At 50.5% G+C, this 17187-nt stretch overlaps 1 protein-coding gene and 1 long non-coding RNA gene across 5 annotated transcripts in view; one reads left to right on the forward strand and one right to left on the reverse strand.

Annotated features, from left to right (window-relative positions):
* Window positions 1–1262: 1262 nt before the first annotated feature.
* Window positions 1263–9835, reverse strand: LOC129785734 (uncharacterized). The gene is made up of 3 exons (XR_008749916.1): window positions 9535–9835; window positions 8948–9005; window positions 1263–4233 (listed from the first exon to the last, which is right to left on the reverse strand). It is a non-coding gene; the product is annotated as an uncharacterized LOC129785734 (long non-coding RNA).
* Window positions 9836–13980: 4145 nt separating this feature from the next.
* The window catches only part of TRIM29 (tripartite motif containing 29), a 44023-nt gene continuing 40816 nt past the window's right edge, over window positions 13981–17187 (forward strand). For all 4 annotated transcript variants that reach the window (XM_027794745.2, XM_027794746.2, XM_027794747.2 and 1 more), the window contains exon 1: window positions 13981–14382. The gene's annotated coding sequence lies outside the window, so the exon portion shown is untranslated. The remainder of the gene's footprint in view (window positions 14383–17187) is intronic.

A 17187-nucleotide genomic window follows, 5' to 3' on the forward strand; every position in this document is an offset into this window, starting at 1 on the left:
ATAGAAGCAGAGGGTGTGAGAAGTCCTAGAGTGTCCCTTGCAAGGCTCTGTGAGTAAACTGCTCGCAAGGCCCCTGCCTTTCCCACATGCAAATTTACCAGGCAAACAAAACTGTTTACAGCCACCCTGTCTTCAGCACTTGCCACCCACTTGCATGCTGTCAAGCTGGATGAGGCATAAATACTTGCACCAGCATCTCCCTTCATCCGTTCCAGGAATACATCTGCCCCGTCCGTGTCCCCCCATCCCCATCTCCCCCCTCAAATAATCCTTTCACCTTAGTCCAAAATCAGACCACTGCCACTCTGTCTTGTGCAGTCTAGGATGCTTCCCACCCACCCCTCTGAACACAGGAGCGTTTAAGACCAAAGAGAATGAAGGCCCTTTCCCCTTGCTGTTTCACCCCGATGTGAGTAATCAGTCAATACTCTAGAGGCCATTAACAGCTGAAGTTTACCCTCCCACAGACGAGAGCACAATAATTACTGCTACTTTCTCATCAACTTACAGTAAGCCTCTGTGGCCAGTTTTCTTATTATGAGCGTGAAACCAAGGTATTTGAAACACCACCACAACAGTACCAGCGACACATCAAAGAGTGAGGATGTTTGTTGTGAGTGAGCTGCTTATTCTAAGAAACAATCTTGGGAACTCAGTGGGGAGCTGGGCTGCACGGGGCTGGGCAGTGGGGAAGAGCTTGCTGAGAGCTGCTCTGCTGCCAGCAACTCCTCCACATCTCTTGCCTTTGGAGGGGCAAGACACCCCCCACCCCACCCCCATCCTCTGTGGCAGAGAAAAAGCGAGTCCTGCCTGTGTCGGGTGACTGGAGGGCTGCAGGGGGCTGTCACGCAGGTGCAGCAGCACCACACCTCTTCGAGATCTCAGCTGATCTTGGCCCCACACAACTCTGCTGTTGCAGAAACAACCTTTATGGTTGCCAGTGTGGTTTCCCCTCAGACTGCTGAATCAACAACCACAGTGGTTCCCAAGAAACTCTAGGTCCTCCAAATCATCTCTGCTTCTTCAGAAAGGCCTCTTGTTCGCAGTTTCCAGTTGCCTTTGCCTCACGCATCACTTCGTTGAACAGAAATTCTGTGCAGAAGCCATGAAGCAGCTAGGAGGCCCTGGCTGTCAGGGAAGGCACACATCCAGGCAGGGCACCCCCAGGTCTGTGCCATACCTAACTGCTGCAACAACAAACTTTGAACGCCCAATCTCAGCCCTCCCTCCCCACCCCTTTTTCCCTGGCTCCACTGCTCCTTTTAAGCAAAGACCCTGGTCCCCAGCCCTTACCTGCAGGTGGGACCTCTTGAACTTGACTTACCTCCTCAGCATGGCCCTTGCCTGGCTTATCATCTCACACTTGCCTGCTGCTCACTAAACTGTTGGCTGGACCAGTTATCCCCACAAAGCCTGTGCGGCAACCCCTGCCCAGGGTCATGCCTGCGATGGCAAAGACACAGCCTTGTCCTACGCTGCTCGTCTTCTCCAGTGGGTCTCCCCACTGGGTGCTCAGAGGAGGGCTGTGGGGCCAGCAGGAAGAGTGTGTGGGCTGAGGCTTGGGCGAGGCTCGCTGGGGCAATTAGTGCCTGCTGGCATGCTCAGTGCCCTGACACCAAGTCTTTTCCAAGCCAGAGCTCAAACAAAGCAGGGATGTCAAGCCATATTTCTTTCAAGGTGATTTATTGGGCTGTGTCTAATGAACTGTACACAGCACCTTTGCTTGGTTAAGACATGGAGGAGATGGATGGAGCAAGCATCAAAGCTCTTGCGTACACCTGTTTTGACAATGCAAGAGGTTTAACACTAGGTTATGCTCATTTATAACACACCAGGATCACCCACAAACTGCCGTGGGAAGAAGCAAGATCCTGACTCTGCGGAAGCTGGGAAGCATGATGTACTGTTGGATGGAGGTAGAACAGGGGCTTGAGGAGGCTTTCCAGTGTTCCTGGGGCAATGCATGTCTCTGGGAGCTACTCCCAGTGCACTCACAGCTCTGCAGGTCCTTTCTGCGGCGCTTTCGGCAGGGAGAACACTGCACTGTTAGCTGACCTCGGAGGCTGCAGAGATGATCAGAACCCCAGGAAACATCCTCAGACCTTGTGCCCTGATCAGACTGCTAATCCAGCTAGCAGGTCCTGGGAGCCGTCCTTTCCCCAGCCTTTGCTGGGCAGCTTGCCTGTGGTTTACCATGGCTTTCTGTCCCTCCCCTGGCCTCATCAGGTTTATTTCCCTCACTGGGCTGAGGAGAGCTCAGTGTGTGCACGCTGAGAGCCTGGCAGCCCTCTCCTTCCAGCGTGCTGGCTCACCGCTTACACAGACAGACCACGGCAGTAAGGCAAAGGCGAGGGGAAGGAAAACCAGACTTTTTGGTTGGGCTTTGAAAACACAGGCAGCAGTTGTCCAAAACGGCCTGAGATGCCTAAGTCTTCGAGATGAAAATCAGCTGACAACAAACTTTTGCTGCCTGTTGAGCCCCTGAGTTCCTCATCTTATTTACACTGGTGTTAATCTCAACTAAAGTTGGTATAACTGAGGTCAGGGATCAGACCAAATGGTCTGCCTTGATCTCTTTAATCTTCCATCTTTCATTTTCATGCCAAACTCTACTTTTAAAGCTACATGAAAGAATCATCAGTGCTTTTTGAAGGATTCAATCAGGGCAACTATTTTGGGGATCTGAACACATAAAAACCAGCTTTTTACTGTTGTTCAGAGCACTGCAGAACTAATAGAACTCTGGGAGAGTTAATTGGATTTTTTTTTTTTACCCTCACAGTCCCCCAGCTTGTTGACTAAATCCCAGCTATTATCAGGAATATTACTACAGTGGACCTGTGGCTTGATCTGAAGCTCTGGGAAAGGATTTGCATTGTGCTGTTCAGTAGAGATCTTACTGTTACAGAAGGGAATCAGGCTTCAAGTAATTTTTCATTAATTAAAAATTATTCAGTATCCCTTTTGCGTGTTCACTGCTGCCGCTCCTGAATGCCCTCCTTTTCTCGGCAATTACATAAAACAAGATTCTGAATGGTGTTTAAAAACAGCTTTACTGTCTTAAAACAATGCCTAGCATCTTCTGTCTCTGACCTGTTTACCACCCTATTCTCTGTCCTGGGCAATTAAAAGGTTGAGGAGTACAGCAGCCTGGGTGTAATTGAATGAACAGGCACCAGTGGCAGAGCACTGGGAGGTTAACTGCGTGCTCAACCTCTATAGCCGATGCAGACTCTTTTCCCAAGATGCTGATGTCCTGATTAGATGCACATTAATTGAGATACCATGCTTGTTTATGCAGAGGCTGGATGCAGCTGCAGGGAGGATGAGAAAGGCAGAGGATGGGGGGAGGAGAGCAGTTCTTGGCGTGTCAGGAGGGGGTTTTGCCCCTTTTCCCCTGGGTAAATTCATAGTAAGAGACTCAAGAGCATGAGCCTGCTCCTGCCATGGTCTTGTGTGACCTGGTTCACAGTGAGGGTGGAATAGAGAAATGCCACAAAAATAATACCCTTGAAGCCACACCATACAATATAGATGAGGATCCCTCACAGGGGACCTGAGGCCCTAACGGAGAAATCCTGAACCGTGGGAACCGGTGGGGACCATCCACTAACAGTGGTCAAGGTCTGGGCTGCCCTTCTTTAGAAAAGCCATGATTGCTGGAAGGATCACGTGGAAGAGTCTGGTCTGTCTGAAGGAGGGACTTCAGAGTTCATGCTGCTGGTGTAGATTTGGGAGCTACTAGGTAATACTTGGAAAATGTCCCTTGTGGCCAGCACTGTTCTACAGCTCCTTACAGGAGTAATAGCTGCTTTTGTGAAGAGGGCCCATGACTAAGCACTGGCTGTGGATGCCTCCTGCGGCAGGCTCCTCTTGGCGTGGGCCAAAAGACGTCACACTGGAATAGGGGAGGAGGATTTAGCAGTTTCTGTGGGTCGGTCCTTCTCTTGCACTGAAGGTTTGGGAAGGCTTCACTTTCGGTCCAGCTTCTGTCCTCTGCTGGGGGCAGAATAGATGTACCCGAAGAGTTGAATTCACATTCCTTTTGTGTTTAACTGGTCTAACTGGGAGGGCAGGCTTGGTGCTCCTTACTTTCTCTTGCTCCAGCCTTTTTCTCTCCCACTCACACAGCTCTGCTCCTTCCCGTAACATCTGGATTCAACTATCAAACAACAGGCTTTCTGTAACACATTCCTCGCCTCCCTCGCTGCTTCATGCCTCATAGGGTTTGTCCTGTTCACAGAGGGAATAAACACAAAGCGGGGGAGGTCAGGGAGAGACAAAGAAGACAGGGCAGGGTGAAGGCATCAGGAGGTGAAAAACTTTTTTCTTTTCCTTTCCTGAACCCAGCTCTCAGCCTGTTTGACGTGGGCTCCCAAATGCCGCACAAACACAGGAATCCAATTTAAAACCACTGCAAAAGCCTTCTGAAACTGTCCCATGAAAGCTGCCCTGCAGTAATCACAGCGACCAGAAGGAAAACCTTCCTGCCATTCCAGGGATGGGGAGGATGTGCAGCCCTCTGCACTGCTGATGGGCTTGTCTTTGGTTGGCAGGCATCTCACGTAGCCAAGCCCCGGGTACCCTAACGTGGTATGTCTCATGAGCTGTTAATATCCCTGGGAACACAGTAAGCTCCAGTGTCCTGCTGTGTTTTGGGAAAGAAGAGATTCGGGAGGTTGGTTTTGTCTGCATGAGACCTTAGAGTGAGTTGCCAGACTTGAGTGTGGATGGCTGAAGATCTTCACAGAAATTAAAGTCCATCAGCTCAGGCCCTCAGTGGGTTTAGAGATAAAATGAGGTAGGGTCTGGGAGCAGCGGTCCACTTGGCCCACTGTCCTGCCCTCTGACAGAGCCCTGAATCACATGTTTCTGGGAAAACAACCAAATATCTTGCTGTGAACATCTGGAATAACAGCCCTCAGGGACATCTACTGACCCTTCTCAATCACTGGTTGGCTTTCGCCCTGAAGCACGTGGATTTAGATCCCGTCTAGCTGGTTTCTTACGCCGATGTGATCAGAGCTGGGCAGGACATACAAAGCCAGGTCCCCCGTGCTGTTAACTGGAAGAGCGGCTTTTCGGAGCATGGCTGCTTTCCTCCTGCTGTGGTCTTGGCCGGAGTGTTGAGGGACAGGCTCTGGCACTGGAATTTCATGTACTGCAAGACCTCAGCTCAAAATGAGGTGTGAGGGGTCATGGCCTTGCCCTGGTGCCTGCTCCTCTTGCACATTTACAGTTTTGGGGACAGCAGCAAGTAGGAAATGCTGAGGATGGAGATGCCACCATGCCTGGGACTACCAGCTCTGAGCTGTCCTTAAGATATTTGAGTATCCTCCAGGGAAAAGGAAAGTGGAGAAGGAAATACTACTGCTCGCTCAACACCCACTTGCTTCATGATTAGCGTACCTCCTTGGACAGGGAAAACCCACTTTGGAGCCTACATCACCCAACTGGACACTGATCCCAGAGTCTTGCATCCTGGGAGAGCACAGTCGTGGTCCCCTGCCATGCTGGGAGAGCGTGCTCAGCTTCTCTATGATGGTGTGATATTTACTGTACAGGAAAGAAAAAGTGGTATCTAACTGGACTTCCACTGGGTACTCTGATGAATCAGTTAGTGAGATGATCTCCACTACATTCCTGCTGGTGCTGATTTAGAAGAGGTTAATTTAAATCAGCACAGTTTATGCCGGAATGATCTCAGTGGAAATTAGGGGGAGAAAAAACAGGTGGTGAGTTCTTGCTTCATATATCTAATTGGGAGGCTGACCAAAGTCTAGATAAAGCAACATCAGTGTTGGGTTAAGCAACATCCTTTAAAACAAAAAGGATGCAAATCTTCTGTGCAAGACAAGCCTAGTAAAAGAGATATTATAAATCTACGTGAAGCCCTCAAATTCTAAAGGGATATAAATCTAATTAAAGTGATATAAATCTAACTGAAGAAATAAATTGTAAATCCAGCCAAAATGATATCCATCTAAGGAAAGCAATGCAAATGCACTAGAAACACCATAAATAAAATCAAAGCAATATATAAGATGTAATGGAAGCAATCTGAAACCTAAATCAAGTGATATAAATATAACAGAATGATATAAAACTAATTAAAGTGATTTATAAAATGGACATTTCAAAAAGAATCACAGCCTACAGAAGATGAGAATAGCTGAAGAGAGGGACCAGGGTAGGTTTATGAGCAATAAAAACATTCTGCAGCTACAAAGAATAAACCAAGGTTAATTAGGTGCTGTGCTTCGGGGCGATCTCCAGTTGCAGAAGGGGTCGGGAAAGCTGCTCTTCTCCCAGCACAGCAGTCACAGTCGCTCCTGATCCACATTACACGAATGGCAAGGAAGCAAAACAGGAATGTTTTGCATGGGGTAAATGTAAGGTAGTGAAGATAATGACAGCACTGTTCAGGGGAACCCAGGAGTCTTCCAGCTCGAGGTCCTTGAGAGCTCTGGGGACTGGACGCTCAGTTAAGCAGGAGTTCATGGGAACAACCGTAATCCCCTGCACAGCTGAGCACGCTCGTCTGACTCTATCAGACCTGACGCAGCAATGCGGGCTGGGAGCGCCAGCCTCGTGTTGAGGGTCGACTCTCGAAACAGTTAAGAGAAACTGGAATCAATTCAAGCCCAAAGCAAAATGTTAGGCACATTTTAGCCCTGATTTGCTGTGCAGCGATGCTGGGTGCACAGTGCCAGCACCCCGGAGCAGCCAGCGCAGCGAGAAGGACGAGCTGCTGGGTGGTTTGTGGCTTCCCCCTCGCCCCTGAGCTCCACAGAGGGGTCCGGCTTCCCTGCGGGCACGGGGACAAGCGCAGTCAGCCAGCACAGTCCTGTCTGAAATCTTTCCCCAGGGAGGTTAATTTCCATTGCAAACTTTCCTGTATACAGCGAAGCAGCAAAAAGAAAATTAAGTATTTGGGGATTTTTTCCACTTCAGTTTAGAGCTATAAAGATCTCCTTCCCCCCTTTGCCTTGCATGTTTAAAGGCAGAACCATCCCAAATCTTCTGTGTTCACAGAGAGAGCCAGTGGTTCATAACTTTCTCTTAAACTGGAAGAATCTAATTTTTTTTTTCATTTTCATCCATTTTCACATGACATAAATGTCTAAGGATCTTTTGGTTTTCACTTAAGTGATTTAATAATTGACCTAATATGACCACAATGCAAATAATTAATAAGGCTGTTGCTCATCTTTGGAAAAAAAGCAATTGCGGTAAGCAGTCAGATATGCTCAAAATTCTGCTTTCCTTTAGCTAAAAGAAAGCTCTCTCTTTTCAGTCTAAAAAATAAAACATCCTCAATTCAGCTTTACAATTGAGCTTTTCCTTTCCAATCTTACTCCAGAGCAAAGTGCCATATGTTTTATACTTAAGGATTTCAAAATTTTCTTGTGCTTGAAAGTAATTTGGCATTTGAGCATTTGCAGTGGTCTGAATTTCATTTTCCCAGAGTAATGGCAAATATCTATTTTGTGGAAATTTACTGAAAAGCAGCACCCCCCTCCCAAAGCGCTCAACCCCAGCAATTTCAGTTAGAAATCAGCCTGGAGGGAAATGCAAATATTTTTCTTTCAGATTTAGTTGGAAATGTTTCCGATGCTTTCCTGGAACATTAATGCAAAATTAGGCAGTCTGTTGGACTGATGGGCCCACTGATTCAAATAGTTTTTTAAAAACCACCAAGTTAACCAAAATGTCTATTCACTTCATCTACGGACAGATGTGTTGTGTTCTGCGTCGCCTAATCTTACATGGTCCTAAAGCTCATTGGAAATAGTTTTGTAAATTGTTATTTTATATTACATTACATTATATTCTTCCCATCAAAGCCATGTAACGGAACGGTTTGAAAGTGGGTTAAACAGCTGGGGATGAGGAGGGCAGAGTGGCTGAACAAGCCACCCCTACCAGGGCTCTTCGTAGCACACCTCTGTTTTAAGGTGCCTCCAGAAAAACCTCACAGAGCTCATTACCTGGAATCAAGGAGGTGGGCAGACATTCAGCATCACCGAAATTCAAGCCTGATTTAGCTCAGGGTGGACGGAATGAGATGTGCCACTTGGAATTAACAAATGAGCTGGAAATTAGGAAATAGGTCTCGTGACTAACAGAAGTTACACACCAAATCCAGAATGCACTCCCGAGAGCCCTGGTTGCCACAGCGGCACACCAATGCCTCCTGCTTTGCTTTGGCTCTCTGGAGCCCTTCCAATTGTGTGAATACAGCAATAAGCCTCAGCTACAGTCTGACATGACGCAATATCTTATACAGGTCATTAGCGTTATCCTTCCGTGCTAGATTTGCATGATTTTACACTGGGAAGGATTTTGCCTCTGCAGCTCGTCCTACACTGAAATCAGATGTGAGGGACAGTGCTAGTCCCTGCGAGCATGGGGGCCAGGAGCCGGCTCTGGGGATTTCACATTGTGCAAATGCAAGCTGGATCCAGCCCGGCGACTTAGTGGAGTTGACGATTAGGCTGTTTCTCATCCTGTTCTTTTGCTGAGGTTGTTGCAATCAGTATTGAATACAGATGCTGCAATAGCCTTGGCGATACAATCAGCAAACAAAAGCCCTGAATCCATGAAACACTCACTCCGTACTGTCACTAAAACTTCTCCAGTGGCTACAGGAGGATGAGTGATGCCCAGACCAGCCTGAAACACAGTCAAAGCACCTTGGTGCATCGTGCGCCATGTGTGCAGACATAAGAAAGCTAATGATAACCTAGCATGCTTTGAAAAACGATGAGGATTGATTTAGGATGGGGAACATGGCTGGTTATTACAGCAAAGTAGATAGATGATGGGGTTGCAGTGACATTTGAAGAAGGACAAACAGGATTTTACTCATGGCCGAGTACTTCTGGGGCTGAGGCTCTTTGTGCTGCTGTTGACAGCACCTGCCCAGTGAGAACCTGGCACTTACCTGAGAAGCCCAGGTCTTGCTGCAATAAATGTAGTAAGTGATGAAATGATTGTCCAACCTGGAAAGAGAGATTTAACAAGACAAGGTTAAAGCAGAGAAACTTCATAGACTGTCAAGAAATTAACCCAAAACCTGTAAGCTAGGCTTGGTGAATCTAGAGTGGACTAGTTACAAGGTCCAAGCCAGGAGTCTGTTCCCATGAAGGATCTGGGGTGGTGGTGGCTGATGAGAATCAGAGTAGCACAGCTTATACAGGTACCTCTTGAACTCAGAGATGAGGGAATCAGTCAAAAAAAGGAAATATATGACCTTGGCTATGCGAGAGTCTGGCAGTGATACCTACCACCTTTCAAAGGGTGGGGATCTCCTTCTGCCTGTCTGCTTGTGGTGAGAAGGCTCCACAGCCACCCTGCTCCCAGCCCAGCATGGCAAGGGACAGAGCTGCCACACTCCCTCCTGGAGCCACACCGCTCACCCCCGAGCCTGGGGAGGGCACGACGTGAGCAATGCAGAGGCTGCTCTGCCTTACACAGGCGTGAGGGGCTGCTCCATGTCTGCTTGGGAAGGCAGATAAAGGTGAACGTTACCTTTCCTTCCTCCCCAGGGAAAGCTGCAAGCTCCTGTGCAGCAGGGTTGTGGCAACGGGCTGGCCAGTGCTCAGGAGGGGTGTCACTTTCCAGCTTTCTGGAGCGAAGCTGGCAGCCATCACCCCACGCTGTGGGTTTCAGTGGAGGAGAGGGAGGGGTAGAGCTGGTTCAGGTCCAGGTTTTAGTGCTAGCTTCACCAATTGATCGCAGCTCTTGACTAATGCTTGTAAATCTTTGCTGGGTGCTGCCAACAAGCCATCAAACTAGAGATGACAGAAAGAACCCCCCCCCGCCCCGTGCCAGTTCCTGCAGTCCCTCCTGCAGCTCCCCAACCCTGCTGCTGCTTTGGCTCCAGCTCCCGGGTGTCGTTATCCCAACGCGTGGCTCCTGGAAACAGTCCACACTCCCTCATCTCTATCTTCCTAGCTCAAGGTCCTCCTGCCTGATGTCCCTGCAGGCAGTGAGATGGAGGCAGGCCAAGGGACAATCTGTTCCTCATTGAGGTCATCCTGCAGCTTGCAGCTCGCTGCTGATGTGGCGTTTGGGGGATGGAGTAAAAAATAATAAAACAAAAAATCTCTTCCTTGCCTGGCCTCAGTTCCAGTGCTTGCTGGGGGACTGATAAAGCGTGGGAAGCACAAGGCCAGCAAAGGAAACCTAACTCTTCCAGGTGATGCTTTACACCCCCCATCCTGCTCCCAGACTGGTGGCTAAAAGCCACGGCAACTCACCAGCTGGGCACAGCACCAGGACCTTAGAGGAATATTTTCTATATCCCTAGCCAGACTTTCCAAGGTAGTTTTCTGTTTTTGTCTGTCCTCCAGTTATTTCAGGGAAGGGGCTCCCCCACCCCGGCTCCCGAAGGCCCCCTCATGCTGGGAATCTCTCCTTCCCTACAGCCCAGCCGAGCTGCTGTGTCATTTTAATGGCCCAGCTCTAAGCGCAGCTGCCGAGCTCAGACAGCTTCTCGGATTCTGGTGAAAAATCACAGCTGTCTTGAGAGTTTCCTGTTGCTTTGCCTTCTCCTATTTGCCCACCCCATTAAGGAGGTGGGGAAAGCAGGAATGCAAAAGCTGAGAAGTATTCAGAGCTGGGAAGTTTTTTCTTCCCTCCAGTGCACCAAAGGCAAGATGCTCCTGCCTTCCCTGTCTGTGGCATGTGGGAGAAACCAGCAGCATCTTTTAAGAAGCTACCTGTTCCCAGATGCCAGAGTTCCCAACCCTCTCTCATGAAAGAACTGGGCTCTGAATTTCAAATACCCCAAAGTCCAAAGAGGTTTGGCTTAAGCTGCTACTCTGGAGTTCAGGATGCGTCCTTCAGTCATGCTGTGGAGTAAAACCAGAGTCCACTGTTAAATAGTGATTCATGAAAGCAGAGAAGCGTGAAAGAAAACAGAAAGGGGGCACGAGAGCTGGAGTAAGACAGAGCTACTGCTGGGAAGACTGGGAAGTCCCTTTTGTGTTCCCAAGGCACTGTGACGTGAAGCTCAGAGTTTGGCCAAGGACACAAGATGGTCCTGCTTGCAGCTGCCCTGCCAACCGCTTCCAGGCTGGGCAGCACGCGGGTCACCAAGAGCGCCAGGCCTGAGAGAATGCATCACACTGTTTGTGGGGCACTGCTGCGAGGAAGTCTGCAGCCCAGAACTAATTGAGCGGCTCTTAGCACTGGAGAAATCACATTATATTCCCTTCACAGCTCGTGGGGCAGGATTGCAAGAGAACAAGAATCCCTCATTGGGCTGGAGCCATAAAAGGGTCAAGGCACTCTTGTCTGTGTTAGCAAGAGAAGAGATACCTTTGCTTGAGATAAGAGGCACTAACCACAGCGGGAGGGAGGCAGAGCCTGGCACTTTGTGCTCTGCCTGTTCAGAGCAGAGGCAGGAGAGCAGAAACTCACCAAGGACGTGCTGTACCCTGGCGGGGTGCACAGAGGGGTGCAAGCACGCTCAGAAAATGCTTTTGCAACAGGGGGCTGGATTAGTAGGGAAAGCTGCACCCCTGGCGATGCCAAGCAGGTTTGGGGCACCATTGGCAGCAAAGCCTGGGCTGTGGAAGAGAAATTTCCCCTTCCTTCCCAGAGACACTCCTGCTAGCTGCCCCAGGGACAGGCTGGGGGTTTCCCTGGCCCTGACCAAGAGCTGCTGCCATGGGAAGAGGCCAGCCCAGGAAAGCAGAAACGACCCCTGTTCTCCCGCTCAAGGAAACCATCCTGCTGGTTTATGATTCATGGTTATGGGAGTGGGGAGGCTGGTATGTGCATGTAGCCTCTTGCGTGCTAATCACAGTGAGGATGGGGATGGGGGAGGTGGGAAGTGTAGGGGGATGAATTCACGTTCCCTGGCGTGAAGAGATCCAGACAGCCCGCTGAGTCAGCGCAGGGTCAGCAGGGTAAGGCCAGACAGGCTTTGATTCCCCCAGCAACTGGCTTTCAGCTGGTGCCTTCCCACCACCCAGCTCAGCCCCTAGCACAGGAACCATGTATACAAGGGGAGCCACTTTATCCCTTCTCTCTTTCTCACCATAACCTTAGCTGGAGCCCTTCCCCACAAATCACGTGGTGAACATGGCTCCATTTCAAGGGACAAAGTGCAGGAGTTTCTCATTAACAGAGAATGAAAACTGCCTGCTGTGATCCAGCTGCAGTAACTCTGTTGGAGGAGGGAGAAAAATCTCTGTTGGGGAAGGAGGTAGAAAAGGAAATCAAACAAGCACAACTGCCTCACAAAGCCTGAGCCAGGAGCTCTGAGCCCTGTAGTGCTGCCCCTGCACTTCTTGCCCTGTACACCCTGCTGAACCTCCACTGACGCCAGCATGTCATGCCAGAGAGGACCTTGCTCTGCTCCCTGAACCTCTTGGGGGACCACAGCTGCAATGACCTTGACTGCAATGTAATGCCCAGCAAAACCGTTCTGGACCACACAGCATCCGTCTGGGGCTTCCCTGTCTTGCCCAGTCACCTACAGCCCATCCCAGGATGTCAGAAGTGGGGAGCAGGAGCAGCACTGCCTTCCCAGGGTATTTAGGAGCAGGGAATGCAACAAAGAGGAGGAGCAGGAGAAAGGGAAGCGGTTGCTGTAGTGTTTACATCTCCCCCTGTTCTGCCCCCAAAACGAAGAAACTGAGATTTGATTTCCCTGAGGCAGCTCCCAAAGAATTTACCCGGCATTCAAAGGAAAAGGCCTCTTTTTTCCCACCTCCAGACTTGGCTGCAAAACGAGCCTCTCGCTCTACAAGGGGAAAAAACCCCATATTGTTAGTGAGAACCCACTACTGCCAAACAGACCGACCCACGTGGGCCCAGGGCTGGGAGTGGGAGTCAGATAGGGAGGGAATAAAGTGTCCCTTTTTCTGGTGCATGGGTTGCCTGGGCTGGGGGTGATGCATGGTTAGCATAAGTGGAAAGGTCAAGTTTTGTAACAGCCTGAAGAGGGGGATCTCCCTTCTGGGGGAGCTAGGGGAGGAATAAGGAGCATCTGATGAGCAAACAGCCAGATAATCATTGACTCCCGTGTGGCTTTTTCACACTCCAGGGGAAAGGAGATATTACAGTCGGAAGGGCTAAGTGCACTGCATAACCTGGTGAGAGGATGGGAGAGCGACCCAGCCAGCCTCCTTCAGCAGCAGCAGATTTCCAAGCCATAGAGATGAAGGAGCAGACAGGGCAGAGATGGAGGAGGGGAACTGGGTGGTTGTGGGAGAGATGGGGTGACAGCACAGGGCAGAAGAGAAAACACTGTCTGGATAAAGTGGGAGCACTGTTTTCCTTCCGCTGCATTGGCGCAGCACCGGAGAAATCCAGTCCCAGGGGAACTGTTTGTAATTGTTTATGGTGAAGTGAAACAAGCTGCTTTCCTTTTACCCCCAACACACACATTCACTCGCTGGCACTTTATGCAGCAGCTAATCTAAACGGAGAGAGGACCTGCCAGCATCTGCTGTAGCTTCCCTGATCCTCCCCTCCCCGCCCCAGGGGAAGTTACAGACAGAATCATCCTTGCTTGTCCTCCCAGCAAACGCCTCTGCTTTCCCTCAGGAAGAGGTGGTGGTGTTGGCCAGGGTGGCATACCCTTCCCTTCCCACCTCCTGGTAGAACCTCTTGTTGATGGTGAAGGGCAGGTTGCAAGAGACAAAGCCCTGATCCTATTGCCATGGAGATGTTAATTCAAGCTGAGTTCAAAGGAAATTGTTCCAGCTAAAGCTAACAAGCCTGGCAGGAAAGCCCTGCTGTCAGTTGAAAGAGGCCAGCTTCTCGTAAAAGGGGAAAGGAGGTGGGGTCAGAAAGAGGGGCCCCCTTCCAAAACACCAGCTCCAGATAGACACGGCCCTATTCCCTGCCCTTGAGCAAAGCCTCCCCCCGGGCCCCCCCCCAAAGCCACCAGCTGTGAAGCAAGACAGCAGAAGATGCCAGGCAGTCTTCCTGTGCCTGGACCCTTACAGAAGAGCGACAGGGAGGCAGGGGACAGAGGAGCGAGGAAAGCAGCTCTGCTGCGCAGGGCAGACGTGACAGGCATGCGCTCAGGCTGCTGGGCCCTCCTGGCCAGGTCACTCTGCTATGGCATGTGCTGATGACAATAACGAGCGCTGGTCCCGAGCAAGGCTGGCTGCCTCCTGCCACGCACCAGCAGCCACTGGAGGCGGGGGGGAGAGGGAGCCCTTGGCAGGGGTGGCAGAGCTCCTGCCCTGCTGCCACGCAAGCGTTAAATGCACCATGTGATGACCAGGGCAGGATGGGTCTTGCTTAGCTTGTCACCAAAGTCATTCAGGTTTTCATACAGCCAGTGCAGTTTCATGCTTTAGTGGAAGTATTCCGTTTGGTGTAATGATTAATCCTGGCAAGTGAGACCTGTCGGTGAGTATAAAACCTTGTGTTCATGCCTGGTGTTTAGGTTGAGCTTCATCTCTGAGAGAGGGGGTGAACCGTCTCTGAGAGAGGGGGTGAACGTTCGCAGCCGATGGGTGGGACTGCCCTGGTCATTGTCTGGCATTGCCGGAGGGCATGGGGGTCCCTACAGAGCACCTGGAGGGAAGGCAGGTGTGCTCTCCCATGCAAAACATCCTTAAATAGGATCCTTGAACAGGCACCGAGGAAGAGATTTGTCGGGGTGCGAGAAAGGCAGAGGCTGCAGCTCAGGGTGGACCGGAGGGAGTGCAGGGCTGCAAGGTCAATAAACAGCTTTGAAAGAGAGGATGAAGCAAGCGGCTGCCCACCCCCCTCCCCTGCCCTGCAGGAGCACTTTGAACATCTCCTACCCTGAGTCAGAGCAGGAGCAGGCCTGCTTAGCGCAAGATTTGGAGGAGAATTATGAGCAGCTCAGCTTAGTATTAAAGACATTAACTGTGGTTTTGAAAAAAAGAAAGAACAAAAACCCCAAACTCAGAACAGACTCTTCCAACTGAGCTCGAATATCTTCCCATCTGCTCCTCCAGTGCCAAGAGATGAAGCAGGCACTGGAGTCGAAGTGTGCTCCCCGCCAGCCAGGGCAGCAAGAGGAAGAGAGGAAGCTTTTGTCTGTACCAGGCAGCCCTGGAGAAACTCCTGGCTGGCAAGGAAGGACCCCGAGGGAGTCCTGTGCAGTCCCTGGCCACTTCTGGACCCTGAGGTGCCTGCAGGCCTTGCAGGAAACTGCTGGCAGCACAGCTCCCCTCCCACTGCCCCAGCTCCCTTTCCCTCCTTCCCATCTCCACTGCCTTCCTCGCTGCTTCTCTGCAGCCCCTTCCTCCTCTTGCAAGCTCGCCCTGCTGCTGGGCTCAGAACTACTGCCAGGAAAGTGGCAGGGAGCAGTAAGAAAGCGCTGACAGCCAGTTACTACTGCGGGTTTCACATCCTGCTGGTTTAGCAAGACTTGGGCCCTCTCCCACCTCTTCCTTTTCTTTCATCTTCCCCTGCTTCCAGGCCGTAGCTTGAGGCTGCAGTTGCTGCAAAAACAGGAGAAATTTGCTAACAGACAGCAGAGAGATTTCCCACAAATCAGAGCAAAAAATGTTTTCTCTGTCTTCTAACTTTTTTTCTCCTCCTCTCATCATGCCTGTCCCCTTTTCCTGCCACCTCTCCCTCTCTCGGACTCCTTTCGGTGCCAGCTGGCTTCTCGCCTCCCGTGTCACTGCAGAGAGCAGAGGGGCACCTCCCGGAGCAATGCTGACTTTTGCCCTGCTCAGCAACGTGCCTGAGCAAGAGTGGAGAAAGTAAGGAAAAGGGGAAGGACAGACTCGGGTTACTGTGAGCTATTAGGGTAGCGAGAGCAAGAGAGCGAGCGTGTGTGCAGTGAAGCGGAGGAGGAGACCTGAACATGCTAGGGTCAGAAATAACAGCAGCGATACTTGGCGTCTCTCTGGCCTTGTTCGTCATTGCACCGTAATCTCAAAGATGGGGTCACAGCCTGCCCGTGGCGGCGCAGCCCAGCGGCAGGACAGCCAAGAGGAGGACCCAGAACCCGGACTTTGGTCTGAATGCGCCTCTTCGCTGTGCAGTTAGGAAGCCTCCTCCAGACACTGAAGGGCATTGGTGCCACCGATGAGCCCGACCCCCCCACCTTGCCTGCTCACCCTGCCTCGAACAAGGTGGCCAGAGCACTGCTGAAGCGCAGCGAGCTCCCCAGTGACCCAGCGAGGAATCCGTGCAATCAAACTGGGGGTAAAGTACCTCTGTGGCCACTGCTCCCAGCACAGGTATAGGTGTAAGCTCATCATCATCAGTACTTCTCAGAAGCCCTTTCTCCTCCCCCAGGAACAGGAAAGGATCTGCTGGAGTATTAGGAGAATCACACACGCCCTCACTATAGCTCAAGCTTCATCCTAAAGCAAGCTAGAGAGTTTCCCCCCCCCCCCCCCAGGCTGAATCTACAAGTTGAATTATTTTAGAAAAGAAAACCAAGTAGTTAGAAAAACAACTAGTCCCTCCTAGGCAGCCACAGTTAATTTCATCTTCTATTTATATATAGCCTTAACATACTTCTCTCCTGCAAAATTTGCTCAGACATCCTGCTAAGGAGTGAGGTAGCATTGCTGTAGTCACCTACAATAGTCTCTCCCAACCCCATCCTTTTTTAGTTGTACGTATTGAATTAGGTGCTCTGGTCCTGTGATAATGCTGAGGTGACAGAGAGTTGTTAAAAACCCAGAGGAAGGATCTATGGCTTCCACCACTCTTCTAGACCCAGAGAGAAGGTATTTTCCTACATACCCCCCACCAGAAAGTGAGCTCTGAATTTTGCTTCTACCAGGAACTTGGCAATTTCCCTGTGAGTACCTTTGCCTTTTTTCCCCCTGATGATTAAGTCCTTCTGAGGCAATATTTAGACCTGCCTTAATCTCTACCCCATGCTGACTGCAGAGCATCACCATTTCTTCCTTCCTTGCTCTTTTGCACCCGAAGAACTTAGGGCTGGTTATTTTAATGCCCATTGCGAGGTTAGTCAGCTTGGCTTTCGACAGCTCTCATTGATTCCTCCACACACCGACCTCTAAGCTGCTGCTTTCTCTGCTGATCTGGCCTGTTCCTACATCCCTTGCAGGCATTCTGATTACTGTTAGCATCCTTTTGAGGTGGTTATTCATCTAGCTAGAACTGGAAACCTCCCTTGGAAGGTGTCCCCACCCCCCCCACCTCTCAAACATTTTGAACTTTGTTTTTTTGACTTAGAAAAATTGCAAGCCT

Source organism: Falco peregrinus, chromosome 15 (genome assembly GCF_023634155.1).
Source record: "Falco peregrinus isolate bFalPer1 chromosome 15, bFalPer1.pri, whole genome shotgun sequence".
Lineage (NCBI taxonomy): Eukaryota > Metazoa > Chordata > Aves > Falconiformes > Falconidae > Falco > Falco peregrinus.